Source organism: Acinonyx jubatus, chromosome C2 (genome assembly GCF_027475565.1).
Source record: "Acinonyx jubatus isolate Ajub_Pintada_27869175 chromosome C2, VMU_Ajub_asm_v1.0, whole genome shotgun sequence".
In the NCBI taxonomy this organism is placed as follows: Eukaryota; Metazoa; Chordata; class Mammalia; order Carnivora; family Felidae; genus Acinonyx; species Acinonyx jubatus.
In genome coordinates this window covers 79,070,208-79,084,996 of record NC_069384.1, presented here as the reverse complement: position 1 = coordinate 79,084,996, position 14,789 = coordinate 79,070,208, and the positions used below count along the sequence as shown (strand labels likewise).

The 14,789-nt window shown below is 45.3% G+C and overlaps 2 long non-coding RNA genes across 2 annotated transcripts in view; one reads left to right on the top strand and one right to left on the bottom strand.

Annotated features, from left to right (window-relative positions):
- Nucleotides 1-12,237, top strand: part of LOC128315220 (uncharacterized) — a 30,780-nt gene extending 18,543 nt beyond the window's left edge. The window contains exons 2-4 of the long non-coding RNA XR_008297757.1: nt 8,890-9,082; nt 9,737-9,807; nt 10,172-12,237. This is a non-coding gene — a long non-coding RNA (uncharacterized LOC128315220). The remainder of the gene's footprint in view (nt 1-8,889; nt 9,083-9,736; nt 9,808-10,171) is intronic.
- LOC128315219 (uncharacterized) overlaps nt 1-14,789 on the bottom strand; it is a 35,823-nt gene that overhangs the window by 16,983 nt on the left and 4,051 nt on the right. The gene's annotated exons all lie outside the window — the stretch shown is intronic.

Sequence of the window (14,789 nt, the reverse complement as noted above, 5' to 3'; positions counted from 1 at the left end):
AGTTCACAACATTGCAAGGGAATTTCAGAGGCCTTCTCTGAGGTGGAGAGTCTAGGAACTGCTTGTGAGCATTTTACAGATGGGGAAACTGACCCTCAGGTTTTATAAAGTCAAAGTTGGCTCTCAACCTTGTCTGCTAATTCACTGCCATTGACCCTATATCACAGCTAAGTTGAGATCCCTGACCTCAAAGTGCTTAGAGATAAGACAGACAATCAAAGAGGACAGAGCACTAGAAGGTACATGTGACTACCACAAGATATAAAAAGAGAAACAAATAAGGTCCTTGGGAGACTAAGAAGGCTGTGATATGGAGTGGGGTGGGGTAACCTGGTAAGACAAAACATGGAAGACACGGTGGAGGGACATTAAAACATACACATTTAAAAATCCTTCACCTTCAAAAATAAAAACCAGTAACCCAACAACAACAGAAATGGTTTCTGACCGGGTCAGCATGTTGTACTACATGTTTTCATTCCATAAGCGATTATGTACCTACTATATGTGTGGGGTTGATCACAGTGACCCGGAAGTGATGGCATACTGTGGAACCAGCCTGATATAGGGAAAGGAGACCTGTGCTCCAGCCCTGACACTGAATGTGGCCTCTGGTTTTTTTGTTTCCCCTTCAGCTTGAGTTTCTTCTTGCATACATCAGGAATCTAAACTTCTCTGCTGCTCTGACATTCTAAATTTGAATAAGGAGGATGTTTATCTACTGCCCTGTCTTTTCTTTCATTATTCATTCTCTCTTTCCTCGGCTTAATAAATTATTTGCCTTCTCTCTTCCCCCCCGCCCCCATCTCTTCCTCCTCCTTCTTTTGAGATGGCTCCTTCCCTGCCCTCCCTCATGGTTATTCTCCTTCTCACGTTCAGGGTCTGCATATTTTCTTCCTCATTACCTAAGTACATGTAAATTGGCCACATTGCTGATGCGGAAGCAATTTTTAAAATTGGTTAAAATGTGCCAACGTCAAACATGACGAATTCTTCCACTTTTGGACTCCTCATGATTTTAATCATCCAAAATCAGCCATTTAAGAAATGACAGCATGAGGTCCAAATTCCCTTAGCATCATTTTTTTTTTTTTTTTGGTTGGGTTTTGTCCTTTGATGCTGTGTGCGTGTGTGTGTGCGTGCGTGTGTGTGTGTGTGTGTGTGTGTTGTGTTCACCAAAGTTGTCACCAGGTTTGGGCATTGTTTAAGTATAACATCGATCACTTATTGTGTGCAACACTGGCTGGGTATGTGGAGAAGGGGGGGAGATAAAAAAAAGGAATAACATTTAGTCTGCAGTCAGAATGGGACTTGGGGACTCGGTGGATGAGAGCACGGAGGCACGGTCAGAAATAAAGAGGGAAGCTTTGGCTCCATTATACTGGTATCTTGGCCCAAGATCCAGGAATGCCTGACTCTTGTCTTCAGCACAAGGTTCCTGGGTGTTGTCGAACACACGGCAAACTGTAGTATAATGGACACAAAACTACCACCTTCTTACCACTGAGGCTGGGGCCTGACAATCCCTGATAAGGAGCTGTCTGTTAAATACTGATCTGGAGGGGCGCCTGGGGCTCAGTCAGTTAAGCGTCCGACTTCGGCTCAGGTCATGATCTCACAGTCCGTGAGTTGGAGCCCCGCATCAAGCTCTGTGCTGACAGCTCAGAGCCTGGAGCCTGCTTTGGATTCTGGGTCTCCCTCTCTCTCTGCCACTCCTCTGCTCACACTCTGCCTCTCTCTCTCTCTCTCTCAAAAATAAATAAACATTAAAAAAATTTTTTTTTAAATACAGATCTGGAGAACATGAGTTAGGCTTGTTACCTGCCTTTCCAAAAGTGCAAATCTCTATCCTGGGTCTCGTATTTTCCAGAATATCTTTGTTAAGAGAAAGAAAGAGAACTGGACCCAAGAGGGACCTTAAACTTGCTTACTCAATCAGCCATGTGTAGGAGCCAAAGACCAACAAAACTGGCCAATCTGGCCTGGGGCCAGGCTTTACCTGAGTTTCAGGTTAAAAAGCAAGAGAGCGCAGCACAGGGTGCTGCTTGTTTAAGGTACAGTGAGTACTACAAATAAACTGGGCTTATTAAACGTCCTGGCCCTGGACAACCAATAAAGTCTCCTGTCTTTGGGGAGGGGGCGGGTAGCTGGGTATAGAGTTTTCTCCACTCCCAAGAGCAGGTGGCACTCCGTCAGTGCAGGAGCTCTGGATCCGATGTGGCCTGAATGAGGTCAGAGGAGGGAAAAAAACTGTTCCCTCCTCCCAACTGGACCTTGGAGAAGAGACAGTGCTCATGAGGTGGACAATGCAGGGGGTGGGGAAGAATGGGCTCAACCTCCCATCAGGTTATATGAGCAGGTTTAGAGAAGTAGGGCAAAGAATTGTATCTGGAGAACATGGTGAGTTACATTTTGGTTTCTGAGTAAATGCTCCAGTGAGCAAAGTGGCTTACCCGAGACAACGCTGTAGAACCAAGGAACAAATAGTCTTCTGACTCCGGGTCTGGGTTGCCTCTCCTTTTACCACGGCTGCAGGCAACTGATAGCAGGAGGGCTCCAGCAGGTGGCAGAGTACCTGGGAATGGGCTGACCATGAAAGATGGGATTCCTGTCCTTGGGGGAGGGCAGGACAGCGGAAAATGGGAAAAGCACAGCAAGGCCTTTGGGGTGAAATGATGGCTTCAAGGCTGGGTTTGCCCCCTCGCTAGCTCCATGGCTCCGAGCAAGTTATTTAACTTCCCTGACCCTCAGTTTCCTCATCTGAAGAGCAAGGATAACAATACCTACTTTAAGGTGTTTGTCTAAGGATAGGATGGAATCATCTGTGGCTATAGCATGTGGACATAGTATGTGCTCAGTGAAAAGTGCCAGTATTCTCTCTGCCATTCATTACAGGCTACAATACAAAATACACTAGTTGCCTGCAACAGAACAGTGATTTCTGAAGTCTAATGCACATAAGAATCACCTATAGAGTTTACTAAAAAATGCAGATTCTCAGTCCCATCCTCCTTCAAGAGATTCTGAGGTGGGACTCTGATATATGTGTTTTAGCAAGTCCCCCACCGCCAGTGATTCTGATAAAGTGGTTCAATGATCACACATCGAGAAGTACTGCATTGGGTTACATTAAAAAAATTTTTTTTTAATGTTTATTTATTTTTGAGACAGAGGGAGACAGAACATGAGTTGGGGAGGGGCATAGAGAGAGGGAGACACAGAATCTGAAACAGGCTCCGGGCTCTGAGCTGTCAGCACAGAGCCCAATCAGCACAGAGCCCGATCAGCACAGAGCCCGATCAGCACAGAGCCCGATCCCTCGAACCATGAGATCATGACCTGAGCCGAAGTCGGACGCTTAACCAACTGAGCCACCCAGGCGCCCCAGCACTGGGTTACATTTTAAGTTTAAAATCTGACTTCTCCTGGTTCATGGCTCTCACAACAGTCCCGGTCAGGCTTCCATTCTAAAGATTTCCAACCACCCTTCTTCCTTAGCCTCACCTCCAACCCCAAGCACAATAAGCCGCTGCTGTCATTGGCAACACCTTTGGGTGAGATTCCCTAGAGCAGTGGCTCTTAACTTTGGCCCTTAACTATTACAATCACTTGGAGGGCCTTCAGCCATCCTGATGCCCAGGCTGCACCGGGACCATCTAAGTCAGATGTCTGGGTGGCTCTCAGCATGAGGTTTTTGGAAGTCTGCCCAGAGATTTCACTGAATAGCTACGTTGAGAACCACTGCCCTTGATCCTCTGCCCTGCCTTCCTTTCAGATCCCCTCCACCTGGTTTCCATCCCATGCCTGCTATCTGGATGTTTCCCTTCTTTCAAAATTTTTGGCTGGGTTCACTCAGCCGATTTCCTGGTTTTCTCGTCATTCTTCCTGATCCACTGATGCCTCTCGCCTGGCTCTATTTGGCATTGATGTCCTACCCACCCGCCTCTCTGTTGAAACTTGCAAGAAACAACACTGTAGACTTCTGATGGCACTACTCTGCCTTGAGACTGGGGGCAACAGATGGAATCATGCCGCTGTCTTTCAAACTTCTTTGTCATTTTCTTCCACTGGAGAGTTTTCCCACCCCCCACCTGTTTATCCTGCCAGAGCTCATGCAAAGGCTTCCTATTCTAGGAGGCCATCTTTGATTCTCACAGGCCACAGTAGAAAGACCCTTATGAGAGAATAGCATTGAGACGGTGCGTTGTGACAGTCTATCTATATAATGAGAGGGGAGGATGTTACGGTGACAGTAGTCATTAGAGCTTCTTCTGGGAGGGAAACTGCACTTATTTGGAAAAAATTACGAGTGCTTGGAGTAGAAGTTTGTACTGAGAGGGATATAAAACAGGTCAGAACAACTTTGCTCAAATGTAAGGGTAATTGTTTAATACCCCAGAGAGAAGAAAGGAGGCCCTCCACTCCGTGATGTGACCTGCACCATGATTTCTTTCAAATCCTGAGTAAAATCTATAGATCATTCCAAAATATTTCATAAGAGGTGATTCCTCAGGGCACTGCTATGGGCCCAAGTCCAGGGTATTGAGGGAAAGACAGGCCACGTGGCACGGACAAAGAGACAAGAAATAAGCAGAAGATTCTAATGGAAGCTTGAGGAAGGGTTTGAGAGTATCACAGGTCATGGAATATGGGTTAAGGGTAGGTTTGACCAGGTATCCAAGGGGCATCTGGATTCCATTTAGGCATCTTCTCTGCCCACTGAACTGGAAGTTTTCTGATCGTAGGGTCTGTCCCCACCGCCTGTGAACTTTGCTAGTGCCCAGCACAATTCTTGGCACATGGGATGCTCTAAAAAGTGTCTGGAGAATCCACAATACAGAAAGCACATTAATATGGGACCACCAAGGAATTCATCCTGCCTGTGGCTATTTTGTGGTTCAGACTGAATTCTCTTTTATTCACCACTTAGATGCTATTGAACTTGTTTCTCCAAATGCAGTTGCTCAAAATTTGATTAATTGGAGCTCAAAATGACATTTCAAAATCCCCTCTTCCCAAACACATAGCTCATCAGAAATGCCTCCCACTATTTACAGTTTTGCTTCATTGAAATATGATGATGCCAGGCAGACAGCGATGTGTATTCAGTGGAATTCAATTTTCCTGATCACTGGCTCCATCGATCAGTCTGTTTGCAAAGGGCTGATGCAAGCATCAATTCATCTCTTATGGACAGTGGGTGAGCTGCTCCTACTATTTCTGCATGTGAAAGGGGTTGTTAGACTCTAAAGATGGGATTCTGGAGGATCGCTTTATTATTGCTGTTTTAAGCTTTATTGAGTTCCTATCATGGATCAGGAGTTTTTACTGTTTTCATATTTAATCTTTACAATTGACATTTTGTGGGAGCCGAATCTGGGACCTGGAGAACTTGGGGGGAATTGTCTGTGGTTACAGCATTAGTGATGTGTAGAGTCAGGATTCAAATGCAGTTTTTCGTCCTCAATGGGGAAAAACTGAGAACCTTTCCCTACGCTGAGGAACATGACAAGGATGTCCATTCTCACCATTACTATTTAACATGGTACTCGAAGCCTTAGCCTCAGCAATCAGACAACAAAAAGAAATAAAGAGCATCCAAATCAGCAAGGAAGAAGTCAGATTTTCAATATTTGCAGATGACACGAGACTCTATGTAGAAAACCCGAAAGATCCCACCGAAAAAATTCTTAGAACTGATACGTGAATTTAGCAAAGTCGTAGGATATAAAACCAAAGTGCAGAGATCGGGGGCATTTCTATACACCAAGAGCGGAACGGCAGAAAAAGAAATCAAGGAATCAATTTCATTTACAATTGCACCAAAAACAATAAGATACCTAGGTAAAAAGATCTGTACTCTGAAAACAATAGACTTATGGAAAAAATTGAAGAGTACACGAAGAAATGGAAAAGCATTCCATGCTCATGGGTTGGAAGAACAAATGCTGTTAAAATGTCGATACTTCCAGGGGTGCCCGGTGACTCGGTTGGTTAAACATCCAACTCTTGGTTTTGGCTGAGGTCATGATCTCACTGTTTGCGAGTTTGAGCCCTGCATCGGGCTGTGCATTGACAGTGCAGAGCCTGGTTGGGATTCTCTCTCTCCCTCTCTCTCCTCTGCCCCTCTTACATTCTCTCTTTTTCTCTCAAAATAAATAAATAGACTTAAAAAAATCTATACTTCCCAAAGCAATCTACACATCTGATGCAATCCCTATCAAAATACCACCAGCATTCTTCACAGAGATAGATCAAACAGTCCTAAAATTTGTATGGAACCAGAAAAGACTCTGATTGGCCAAAGCAATCCTGAAAACAAAAAACAAAACTGGAGGCATCCACAACTCTAGATTTCAAGCTATATGATAAAGCTGTAGTCATCAAAACGGTATGATACTGATACCAAAACAGACACATAGATCAATGAAACAGAACTGATTCCAAAAGTAAGCACCATCCATTTTGTTAGATTTTCTTGTTAGAGGTTGTCTTGGGGCTTAGGCAGGAGAGGCAGAGAGAGGTGACTGAGAAAGGAATCCAAAATAAGCTGAAGGGAAAGAAGAGTAACTATGGCTTATTATTCAACGTACTCACTGACTATCAGACCCTTCTGTGATCCCAGTCATGCCTGTAGAGACAATTGTCACTGCAGCCAGAAGGCCATACATGGCCGTAAGTGTGCCCCTCCTAGATGATGTGGGCTCCTGGCAGGTGCGTGCCTAGCAAGTGTACTCAGTGTGGCACCCGGACCAGAGGAGCAAGAAGCAAATGCAGTGCTAGAGAGGAAGTCTCTTAAGGGCAATGCTATACAGCTGGAAGCCCAAGGAAGGAAACTTTGTGGATCCTGAAGGAAAGCCGTTTTCTTACTCAGTTTTCCAGAGGGAAGGACCTGGGCATCTGACTCAAACAAAGGGCAGGAAACAAGAAGGAACCACCCAGAATTCCAGTACTCTTGGCAGTTTTGTCAACCCCAATCCACCTCAGGATAAACCTGCACAGCCCATTCGCTTTGCTACTCCAGGCAGAGTCAGGAAAATGCTCCCACAAGACTGCCACAGCTCTGTCAAAGTCCGGGGACAAGGACTTTCAAGTTTCAGGAAACTTTCCTTGTTGCTCATGATTGTGTCCCCAGAAATCTGTTATCTTGTAGCTATCCTCAACGCATGAAATGCATGAAAGATCTCAAAGGGAACCATGGTTTTGATCCCCCAGCAAAGTTTGGGAAAAGTTGAAAGCGGGCTTCTCTTTTCCGGCAATGAGTCTAGCTGACATCGAGACCCAAACTGATCAATAATTGCCTTCAATTTCTCTGAAAACTGAACTTTACATTATAAATACCCCCCCCCCTTCCCAAGCAGGATAAAGCCATCACTTTCTTTATTAGAAGATCTAGGTGTTTTCATAGTCCTTTGGGTTTGTCTGCATGGCCTGGTTAACAAAGGACAGGATCACATACGAGATGCAGAGCAAACTTGAAATAGGTGGGGCTGGTGCTATTCTTTCCAGTTCGCAGATGAAGAAACTGAGGTTCAGAGAGTCCATGTGGCTTTTCCAAGTTCACACAGCTAGGTAGTGGCAGCCCTAGGATCAGGACTGGTGTTCCAGTGTATGTTCAATGTCATGCTGCGCGTTAGAGCTTGACTAGTGTCAATGGCTTATGGCCGCCATCTTGTTTTTCCCACTCAACCTTGAATCCCATTCATTTCTCCTGGAAAAAGGAACCAGAATGGGGGCAAACTGCTGTTTTAAATACCATTCGACTCCACTCTGAATAGAGAAACTTGAGGAAGCCGCTCTGACGGGCAGCAAAAGTTCACAGTGGGTTCAGTGTCTGAAAAACCAATACAGATTTCAACACACAGGTTATGAAGCAAAGTCTTAGATAATCTTTCTAATCCCATTAATGGCTAACTCCTATTCCCAGCTCAGCTGATCAAGTCCAATACATTGCAGGTCAGAACGATCACTCCAGGTCGAATAGTTCATTGTTTTGCTCGCGCTCAGGCTGGATATTTGATTCCTTTTGGACAGCAAGTATCAGAGCTTCAATGTGCATGTGTGTGTGTGTGTGTGTGTGTGTGTGTGTGTGCAATTACATATTTCCAAGCCCTGGTAGTTATAAGGTACATTTTAAAGCAAATACTATAAAAGGTAGCTAGAAACTGATTAATCACCCTGACTGATATTTTGTGTTCCAACTGCAAGAGGGGCGGGGGAGAGAGGGAGAGAGGAGGAGAATAAGGAATAGAAATGTTTGAAAAGAAATGAACAGGCAAACACACACAAGATGAATAATGTCTAAAATTTATCCAGTACACTATAGTTTATAAAACTCATTCACCAACTCAATCACCAACTGTGACTCTCAACACTACCCCATGTATCAAGTAGGCAGAATAAGTATAAACATCAGCATTTTAATAACAAGGAAACAGAAATATAGAGCCAGATCCTGAGTCCTGGGTAGGAACCACAAAACTTTCCACAGAACATTCTGTGTGGTCCAGAACTCTCCCCTACACGGTCATTTCTGCATACACATCAGCCTTTACTTACATAGCACTTACCAGGGTAAGAAACCTTTAGAAGTGCTTTATGTTGACTCAGTTAATACCTAGATGTATGTACTCAGATTCAAAAAGCAACTGAACTCTATTAGTTTCATACAAACCCTCTACAATATAATTCATGATGTGTGTTGGGCAGGAGTGCTGAATACCAACATAAAACAAAACAAAGCAAAGCAAAGCAAAGCAAAACAAAACAAAACAAAACTACCTATTGGCTATGTAAATAGTGCAATTTTAAATTATGTGCGCTGCATTTGTACATTAAATACTCTTTCAATATACTTTCTCCCATACGGTTTCTTCTTATCCTCACCAGAGCCCCATGAAGTGGGGGGTATGATCTTGTTTGAAACAGAGGGGAAGCTGAGGCCTTGTCTCCTGGAACTAAGTGACATTTTGACAAGAAGCCACGCTTCCTGTGCTCAAGAGGCTATGCACTCAGATATTCTCCTCGCGGGGCCCTTGTCATTCTATCTGTACCTGTGCCTGAAGCCTCATAAAGAAAGAAGGTGGGTGGGGTAGGAGCTGGGAGACCAATAGCCATTGTCTCCTGTGGAGGCCTGATGGGATGGAATAATTCACAGGATTATTATTATTATTATTAATTCATGGGATTAATCATGCTTGTGTGACCACTCTTAATTCATGGTGACCACTCTGCTGCCTCCATAGCTGGATGCTGGGATTATCTCACCCAATTCAACACCCCACGGTGCTGGTGTCTTGGGTTAAGGTGAGGTCACAGATTGTAGTCCAGGACTTTAGCGTTCCAGCCACCGCTTGGCAAAATGTTCAGCCTTGTCGTTTAATTTTTCACTTTAACAATCATTCATCAAACACTGAAAATGAGCACCATTCCAAGGGCCGGGGACAAAGGTACGCGATCATTTATTTAACTCATACTTACATAACATTCACCATATGCTAGGAACCATCTCATTGCTTTATTAACTAATGTAATTGTCTCTGCACCAGTGAGGAAGGTTATTATCCCCGTTTCACAGATGAGAACACTGAGACATAGAAAGTTCAAGAAACTTGCCTGAGGTCCCACAGCTAGGGACTGGTAGAGCTGGAATGTGAATCCATGCTGTGTTGCTTGAGAGTGAATGCTCTTAACTGCGGTCTTTCGAAATCTCTGCCTTAAATACTTTGTTGTCTAGAGAGCCGGACAGAAGATGGTCATGGTCATGGGGTAGATTATTATGGTCGTTGTAACAGAGATGTGTGCAAGGTGCGTGCAGAAAGAGTTTCAACAGACTACTGCTCCCCACTTCTCCGGTCCTATCAGCTGCTATCCATACCTCCTCGCACCCCATTTTCACTAGCCCCCTACTGACATGGTCTCATATCTGACCCCAAAGACCAATCCTATCACTGTAGGGGGGGTGGGGGGCGGTGATTTAAGCTTTCCCATGCCAAGAGCGCAGGGTACCCAGCATCAAGACAGCCTGCTTATGTCCATGACCCCTAACTGGTGCATTTCTGTCTTAGTCTTCTGACCAAGCCCCATGCCATATCATTGGTCCATAAATTCGGCCCCTGGCTGGGCCCCCCTTGGCCTCTCTGGAAAGCATACCCATATCTCTCTGTTTCAGATGAACAAGAAGGGGATCTGGCAATAATGTATGAGCCCTGATCGAAGGACAAGATTCCATGCACTTCTCCAGCTACTCAAGTAGGCGGTCCCTTTCCCCACTTACTGCTTCAGGGATGTTTCTCCGATGCTTGGACATGGAGGGTGACCTTCCTCAGTCGACAGCCATCAGGCACTTCCCCACTGGAACTTCTAAACCAGCCCTTGAGTTCTTGAATGCCTTTCGGACTGAAACTCTGCCTTCTCGCTCCAGTGCCCTCTTCACGTCTGCATCTGACATCCTGAGACTGCTGCCCGATGTCACCACCATTGCCTGACTATGGCAGACACCTCCCTTACCATGCCCCTTCCTAATCACATGCCAGGACCACCACCTGTCTCCACACCCTGCACATCCTATGCCTCATTTAGCACAGCCCTCTTCTGCCCTCCGTAACTCTTTCTGTAAGATTATCCCGATGTCTCCTCCAGCAACCTCTGTAATTAGGAGCCAGTTACCAGCAATCTTCACGCTCAGACTGTTTATTTACATCAAAGTCTAGCCATCGGTCTCACCTTAATTTTTGTTTTTAGCTGTTTCGTCTCAAGAAAATCAACCATTCTTGACACTGAAGACACTGTCATTTTTCACTTAGCTTTTCTCTAGAGCCATAAAATAAAAGCTCTGATTGTATAATCAAAGAGAGCAGGAGATGGGGAGGTGGGTCCCAAAGCACTGGGATAAATACATTTGACATTTATTGAGTGTTTAAGTTATGCTAGGCACTCCGCTACATGTTTGTTTACATTTTATCATCGATCCTTTGCAAAACTCTATGAAATTGGTGCTTATTATAACCTCTTTGTAAATGAGGAAATGGCGGCATCCAATATTAAGTAATTTGATGGGGTCACACAACTAACAAGTGGCAGAGTCAGTTCTCTGTGTGCTTCGGTTCTAACCAGCAATGTTCTAACTACTTTACTTCTCCTTTCTGAGTCTTGGTTTCCTTACTGTAAAATAAGGGGGTAGAATGGATCAGAGGACTTCCAAAGTCTCTTTCATATCAAGAAGAATGGAAACCCATCCGTGCAGGTCAGAGTTCAAGGTGGAAAGCGTCTCCCTTGCCCTCTGCTTCTTGCGGATCTCTCTGAAGGAGGAACACTATTGTAATCGGGTCTGAAGGTTTGTTCTGTGAAGGGGGGAGCTGGCTCAGTCTTGGGGGGACCCAAAGCAACAGATCCCAGAAGGTAATCACATTCGACTCCGCAACAACTTTCCACCAACTGCAACAAATTTAGTCTTATGCATATGAGGAGTCTAATAATTTTTATGAGTGAATAGAGAGTTTGGAATTTAGAAAATGTGTAGCCAAGAGTGGTCTGAAGACAGACACAAACTCTGGCTTGGATTTAAACTCAAGTTTCAACAATGCTGAGTAATGAGGCCAATGGACTCCCCCCTCCCCCCCCCAAAATCGTAGAGTGGGAACGGCTTGAAAGATATTACCCAATACCTCTATTGTACATATGAGTGAATTGAGGCCGGGAGAGGGTAAAGAGTTGCCCGGTGACTCAATCATGGGACAGTACCCCCCAGCTGTTATCATCATCCCTTGTCATAGTTAGAAAAACTTAAAGGTGCTAAGCTTAATTATTGATGCGTTTACCTTAAGTACTGCATTTCACACAAAAAAGAGGAAGGACTGAAATCTGGATTGCAGCACCACCTGCTCCCCATGAAGATTAAACACCCACAGGGTACCTCTTCCAGTTGAGGCTCTGAAGGAAGGCCCTTCATCTCAAAGGCATTCATTCAGATGGCACTGTGTTTCTTTGCAATCTCAGCGTAGGCCTTTGTTTTCCTCAGGACTTAGAAGGATATATTTAAGTGTTAAACTCACTGAAGTTGCTCAGCTCTGTCCAATAAAAGGATTGGCCAAGATCAAATTAGCATTCCATCAAGTACTTTAAATACAATACAAGCTACTGGAACCCTGACGACAGGAGGTCTCAGAACTGATAATGTATTGAATTGCCCTTCAAATTAAAATTCTCCCATGCTTAGGAGGGAAGTAGGAGCGGAGATGTGGGTTGGCAAAATCAAGACACTTTGTCTTCGTCAGAGAAGAGGCGGCTGTTTGAAAAGCAATGGGGGGGGGGGGGATTTGTGTGTCAGAGTCAGTCAGAAGAAGTTCCAGAAAAAGTTGCCCAAAGCCAGACTTTATGTAAGATCTTTTGAGATCTCCCCTCGAGGCCCCTGTGAGAAGCTAACGGCAACACAGAGCAGGGCCAGCACTATGGGAACTTCTCTGACGTGCAAGCTGACTGGGACCGTGTGGCTGAGAGCTCAAACTGTGTCATCTGCAGGAATGTCAACACCCAGCTCAGCTGAGCTGGTGGTCCAGAACAGGGATCCAGCCTGGCAGGTAGGGCGTGAAGTAGGAGCCCGCAGGCAAAAGTGAGGTGATCTCTGGTAAGTAAGGCAGCAGGGTGGCATAGTCCCCATGAGCTGCTTGTTTGAGCAGAACCCCTGTACTAACTGGGGGTGGGGAGGAGAGACAGACAGGATCTGGTGCCCCAAGAAGAGGGGAATGGCAAGACACAGGCAGAGTGTCTAGGCTTAGTCAAAATGGCTAGGATTTATACACCTGCAGCCTCAGATGGAAATTGGGGCAGAAAAGTCTATTCGTGTTAACTGAGCAAGCATCGCAGGAAGCAGGTCAGGACTGTAACTTAAGTGAGGGAGCACGCTAGGCTAGCGCCCACCCTGGTATGGTACCTCCCAAGCCCCAGGAGCAGAAACTTCTCTTGGCCTCTCCTGGTCTCTACGCTTGACTCAGGGAAGAGAGGTAGGGGTTTCAATGCCCGCCAGTGCACAAGGGCAAGAAGGCAGGGACTAGAGCTCACACTTAGAAGGTCACTGCTCACCTACACAACAGCTGTAGCATCATAGAAGGGAAGATGGCTAATCTCTGGCAGGGAGGGAAGGCAGACACCATTCTCCTGACTTAACCTCAGTCTGGGCCTCTTTTTTATCACCTTTTGTTGGGTGACCTGTCAGGCACTCACCAACTCACCTCTGCCAGTGCAGAAATGGCTGCCATCAAGTCAGTGGGTTGTCCCTACCGGGTACCATATTGGCACTTAGTAAAGACACACAATCGCAAAAAAATACAGTCGCAAAAATGTAGTTCCTAAACCCAAGACCGGTATATTTTCAAGGGTGGTATAAATCTTGGGTTTCGGTGCTTGACTTACGAGGAAGAAGAGAGAAGAAAATAAATTAGGGGCCCGGCACAGGATGTTCCCTGTCATTGGCTAGTTGTGAGTCAGCAGTACCTTCTTTTCAAAGATTGCCCTGATCTAAAATGTATCCACTATAAAAACCTCTCATATTTTCTAGCACTGGAGCATTTCTAAAGCATTATGCAGTTCTATGATCGCAACCACTTAGAAACGTGAAATATATTTTAGTATCCTCATTTTGCACTTACAAAGTTAAAGCTTCAGGCAAAGGAGTCCTTTGTCTATAGCGATGTCAGTAGAAGAGTGTGAGCCCAGACTTGCTCCTGTGTCTTTCAAGTCCCGGAACCTGAGCTTGAGTAAAAGAAAAACTTCACACAGGACCCTTGTTAAAAATGGCAAGACGGACTTTATTGGAGCTCCCCTACCAAGGGGAGAGACTTCAGTGTGTAAACTGAGCTCAACCCCACCGAACAAGAAACAGGAGGCTTTTTAAATGCTGGGGTGTGCCGAAGGAGAAGTACCAAAGGACACTAAGGGCGGGTGGCCCATGTGCTGAGGCCTCTGTGGTTTTTGTCAAAGTTAGGCTGGCTCCCGCCCGCCCACAGAGATGGGGAGGCCCTGGCTCTATCTTCTTGCTGATTGTATTCCAAGGGATGGCTCCCAGGTCCTCGGGACAGATATTTCTGGATTGCAGAAGGTACGTCTCAAGGGACGAAGAAAGGATTCACAATTGCAAGTTTTCTAACGTAAATCCTCTAAGAAAAGTGAGGTCAGGGGCTGAGAGTCAGGTATTGGCTAGAACAAATAGTAAATTCTTTTGGCAGCTTTGATCTTTGTCAGGTGGCCATTTAAAGAGGACTGGAGTTGTTATCCCAGGGATATGGCCTCCAGCTAACAGAAGCCATGCTCAAGCTTGTTCAAGACTCTTGGTGTGGGGGGTGGATAAAGCCGAATGTGCTGAGAGTTTTGCGGTTTAGACTTGTCACCATTCCCTGTGGTCTCTCCATTTCAGTGCTGGATGGAATGGATCTAAGGCTGCTGGCGATGTCTTCCTTATGCCAGCTGTAGAGAGAAGCCCATTCTTATTTTGGAGTCCTGAAAACCCCAAGCCTCATGGAAGATCCATGCCTGCTCTCAATTTCTTACTTTCCTACTAGGGTCCAAGCCGAAGGATTACTTTCTCCTAGGCTAAAAGAAAATATCTACCTGCTTTTCCACCTCATGTCCAAGTAGTACCATTTGTCCTGTAGCTGTTAGACAACCGTAGCCTTGCACCCTAGAGAGAACCAAATTTTCCAGTGAATCTATTCACCATAGACTCTGGAAACCTGGCTAAAAGGCTCAGGGGGAAGCAAATGTATTACTATTATTTTCCACTGTTTGCTTCTTGT